General features: G+C 46.6%; 1 non-coding gene across 1 annotated transcript; it reads left to right on the top strand.

Annotated features, from left to right (window-relative positions):
- Positions 1-796: 796 nt before the first annotated feature.
- On the top strand, positions 797-994 carry LOC145296468 (U2 spliceosomal RNA). Its single transcript, XR_013869997.1, has one exon. It is a non-coding gene; the product is annotated as a U2 spliceosomal RNA (small nuclear RNA).
- The last annotated feature ends 4,248 nt before the right edge of the window (positions 995-5,242 follow it).

Below are 5,242 nucleotides of genomic sequence, written 5' to 3'. Positions count from 1 at the left end.
AAAAGTAGATCCAAGATGGCGGAAGGGAATGTGTCAGGACTGCAGAAAAGGTCAGCGTCAGTTGGGGATAATTTTATTTTACTTATTTATTTTTTTAATTATTTCTGTTGTAAGCTTTGGTTATGTATACATATATATATATACATATATATTATTTTCCTTTTATTTTATATAATATTGTATAATTTATTATTATTATTGTTATTGTTATTGTTATCATTATTATTATTATGATTGTTATTGTTATTATTATTATGCTGACAAGGGGTTTCATTCTTTACAATAATAGTATCGCAGTGAAGATTCACGTGACCTGTTGTGTGAGGTGGGGGGGGGAGAATATAACAGTGTAAGGCCTTATTTTATCTCTTTTTAATGTATTATTATTATTATATATACATATATATATGTTTTATACTAGTTTGTATTAAATATTAAATATATATTTTTTCGATGATGTTGTTGATGCTTCTATTTTGTGCTCTTTTATTTATAGTTTTTTTTTTTTATCTTTTATGTATCTGTGTTCGTGTGTTAAAAAGTAATTCGGGCTTATTCTTTTATGCATTTATGTTTTTTATTTGTTTTATTTTGTAGCTATAATATCCTGTCTTTGTTTACGTATATAGGCCCTTATTTATATATTTTTATTGAAATATGCAGTACCAGGTAAATTATATTGTAAGGGAGATAATTCTGTTTAACTGTATTATTTGTATCTTTTCATTTCTTTTTTTTATCTTGCTAAAGTTTAGTAAATATATACATAATTTGCTCGGTGAGAGAGCAAATAAATACCCTTTTCTTGGCCTTTTGGCCAAGATCAAAGTGTAGTATCTGTTCTCTGATATACACACCACGCGAGGCAGTGCTGTTCTGGCGACACATTTTCGTGCCCGGAACACCTGACGAGCTTGTTGGGTAGCGTTCTGTCCGCACCCCTTTGTCTGTCTTTCTCTGCTCTCCCCCCTCACGAGGGAGGGTCGGAAACACTTTCTCTCTTCCCTCCACTAACTTTCCACCCCCTCTCTCAGTTCTATCTCCCCTCTTGCTGCCTTTTAGCACCAAAGACGGCTCCCCACTTTGGACGCCGTCTCCACGTCACTCTTTTAGGTGATTTTTAAAAGAAGAGGGAACCAAAACAGACACCCCCAGCCCGGGGGCCACGAATATGGATACCCCCAGCCAGGGGGCTACTGGTCCCCAAAAGGACGACTCCCCAACAGGAGGAGTAAAATCAACCACTGACGGGGCGTACCGCTCGGATATGACAACATTGGACGCTCCCCAGGAGCGAAAAAATTTACCAACAGCTCCTCCCGAGGGCGACTCCTACTAAAGGGGAGTAAAACCAAAATCGGTCGTAGCATCTCACTCCGACCACAAAAAGGAGGAGGTGCCAGGCCAAAAGGACAATAAAGGAGGAGGTGCCAGGCCAAAAGGGGAGCAGATCAAGAAAATAAGGGGGCATACCACCTGGACCTCACAAACGAGGAAGGGGCAGATGCCCTCAATGCTCCCCAAGAGGCCAACTCCCCAAAACGGAAAGGTGTTCTGAATAAGACTCTAACCAAGGAGAGTCAGGCCCAAAAGACACTGAAAAGGGAGCCGCCCCCCAAAAAAGCGACACTCCCACAAAAGGACAGACTAAGAAATCTAGGTAGGCAGGAAGCGTTGCCAATAAACAGGCAGGGGCGACCTCCATAAAAGACCAAAAACGCTAAAACCTCACCAAAGACCCCATACCAATACCAACACCACCAAGAGGGTCTGCATGGTGGAAGACCGTAGAAAAACAACTGTCCCCTAAAGAGTATAGAGACCTGTACCTGACAAAGTACAGAAAATACATAGAGGGGCCAGATATAAAACCCATACCGGGTGCCTGGGAGGCAATTGAGGGCAGAGTCCTGTCCTTCGCCATTTCCGATATACCGGAAAACCGCCTCCTGGGGATGAGGAAGGAAGACATAGTGGGGCTCCTCCACAAACTTAACATCCCGGTGCTATACCTGTACCAGAGGAGTTTCGCTGTGTGGGAATTCCTCCTATCCACCAAGGACGATGCTGAGAGACTCTCCCTCCAAGAAATAAAGCATAGGAGAGTCAAACTAATACCTGAATACCAGGGCAAGAGAAGGACTCAAGTGCAGGTATTTAATGTGCAAACCCAAATACTTGTGGAACTGTTAGGATGCCTCTTCAACCAGTACAGTGAGATGGAACAGGTGACCCCAGTACAGTCAAAAACTGGGACTCACCTGGGCTGCTACACAATAGCAATGAGGCTGAAGAGGGAGGGTGTTCGGGCGATACCAGTGCTGCTGACATACAAGGACGCCAGCATAATGGTAGTGGTGGAGGGCCGTTGTCCGCACTGCTGGTTCTGCCAAAAGCAGGGCCACATGGCTAGGAGCTGCCTCGAAAAGGTAACCCCTAATCAAATGATGTAAAAGGCGGTCACAACCCCTGAGACAGTGCCCACGCTAAAACAGGTGGCAACAACCCCTACGACCGCGGCACCAACCCCAGCTCCAAGGAAAACCCAAACTACCCAGGAGGCCAAGGGGGATGAATGGAGCACGGTAGTGAGACAAAAACAGAAGCCCATAATCCCTTCTGCCACCGTCCCACCACCAGCCCAAAAAATCGAGGCAGCAGCCTCTGCAAATGCAGCAACAACAACAGCCACCACAGCCGATGCTGCGGAAACAGCTGCAGCAACAACAACTAACACAGCAGCACAAGCAGCAAGAACAGCAAGTGCAGCAGAAGCAGCAGCAACGACACCAGCGAGAGCAGCAGCAACAAAAACAGCTGCAGCAGCAACTAGAGGAGCAGGCACAACCAATTGTCCCCACAGCAACGACGAGGATCAAGTGAGGATGAATCCGCAAGTGAGAGGGAGAAGAACTCAACCTCACCTCTCCCCGGTTCATTTGAAAGAATAAAAAAGACAAACAAAAGAAGAAAAGGGGAAGAAAAGGTGGCCCCCACTCTCTATGGACATACACCACCCCTAACAACAAAATAAACTTCCACCCCCAAACCAGACACCGCACCAACACCAGACACTGCACCAACACCAGACACCACACCAACACCACCAGACACTGCACCAACAACAAACATGGCACCAACACCAGACACTACACCAACACAAAACACCACACCAACACCAGAAATCGCACCAACACCAGACACTACACCAGCACCAACACCAGGCACCACACAAACACCTGTCCCCACACCAATGCAAACTGAGCCACCACTCCAAAAAGAAAAGAAAAGAATAAACCGAGGGAGGGGAGAGACTCCTCTGCCTCTCGCAGACCAAACAAATTAAAAGCCCTTGACCCCGAGGAACTATGTTATGTAGACTCTCTATCTGTGGTAACAGACATTTCCCATCGGCAGAGGAAAAACTTAAAACCTCTGCTCGATTACAAACAGATAGAGGGGAAAGATGTAAATATCCCCTCAAATTTCCCGGACGTCCCACTCCTAATTACTTTTGTCAGAACTCCAGAGGCCTGCAAGACCAACTTGTGGACAAGGCTACAGGCTGCTGAAGGGGCGTTTCCGGGAATCAAACTGGTGAAGAAAAATGACCTTTCTCTTGACAAACTGTCAAAACAATGCAAGGGAAGGGTCCCAGTGTTGGTCCATCCGTCACTCTACAGGGCCATGAAATTAATTTATCCTTTGGACGTCGGTGGAATTGTGAGAGACAGTTAGGATATGAAAAACCTGACCACCTTAAGCATGCACATAACGTCAGCGTCCTCTCTCCAGCTGACTTCGGAGCTGAGTGTGAAACACCCTAAGTTAGGTACCATGGCTTTGAATTTGGCTAGTTTGAATGTGAGGGGCTTGAGATCATTGGACCGGGCGGCTCGCCTCCGGCACGATCTCTTGTCCCTGGAAGTGGATTTGGCTGCAATTTAGGAGACGCATTTTGTTTCCTCTGTGGACTGTCAGGTGCTGGCCCGAGATTTTGAGGTTTTCTCAGCATATGGCCGCCCGCGGGGGAAGGGAGTTTCCATGCCGGTTAAACGTAACATGTCGGCAATGGCTGACGTTGTTCATAGGGATGCGGCGGGCAGGCTGGTTGTGACCAATGTTGCCGTAAAAGATTCTGTGTTTCGAGTGATCGCGATTCATGCACCCAGCACCGCTCGTGAGAGGGTCTCATTCTTCAGTCAGCTTGATGCTTTTGAAGATTGTTGGAAGCGGGGTAGTGCTAATGGGAGATTGGAACGCCATCTTAGACCCCAAGAGAGATAAGGTAAGAGGCGATGCTAGAGGAAAAGAGAGGTGCGAGTCCAGTCTAGCTGATCTGATGGCTAGATTTGGTCTGGTTGATAGGTTTCGGGTCAAGCATCCAGGGCGGGAGATGTGGACGTGGACCAATAGCGTTTCCTCCTATCCAAACACTTACTTGAACAGGATGTTAGTTAAGAGAGGTGAAGTAGACTTCTTATCTTGTCCCACGTTCACTTGGCTAGGCTAGACGGACCATAAACTAGTTATGGCCCGACTGAAGCTAGGAAATAGGCCTAAGTTAGTGGTTCACTGGAAGTTAAACACCTCCCTTCTGGAGATACAAGACTTCCAAGAGAAGCTAATAGAATAAATTCAAAAAGCACTAGTGGGGGCGGTTACTGGGAGTAAGTGGTGGGTAGGTCTAAAAGCCAAAATTAGAACCTTCTCTGTCAAGTATGCCCAGCGCCTCACACTAGATAAGGCCAAGACGAAGAAGAAGCTAGAGCAGAAACTAGCCCGGGCTATGGGGGAGGGTGATAGGGTTAGTCAGGAACTAGTTAAGCAGGACCTTCTGCATGAGAATAGCGAGCGTTATGAAGGTCAAGTAGTCAGAGCTAGGCTTAGAAAGGTAGGCAATGAAGCAGTCAACTCCAACACTGACGTGCAAGTACATTGCAAAGGTAAGACATCCAGATGGACGCACCCTGGAATCACCTGTGGAGATCTGCGAGGAGTTTCGAGAACATTTCGAGGAGCATCTTATGCAGCAGCCTGATCTTCCAGTCCTTGAGTTTAGCAGCTATTTGACTGACTCTCTCCATCTCAAGGTGGATAGAGCGGCTAGTTGTGAGGGCCAGGTGACGGAGTGGGAGGTCTTTACTGCACTGAAGCAGGTCAGCTGTGACAGATCGCCGGGACTCAATGGTCTGCCATACGAACTGTATTTGAGGCTGTCGCCCATGTTTCTGCCTCTTCT

The sequence above is a fragment of the Euprymna scolopes genome, chromosome 16 (genome assembly GCF_053919585.1).
Source record: "Euprymna scolopes isolate OS-2025 chromosome 16, ASM5391958v1, whole genome shotgun sequence".
Lineage (NCBI taxonomy): Eukaryota > Metazoa > Mollusca > Cephalopoda > Sepiida > Sepiolidae > Euprymna > Euprymna scolopes.
This window is presented reverse-complemented; position numbering and strand designations above follow the sequence as displayed.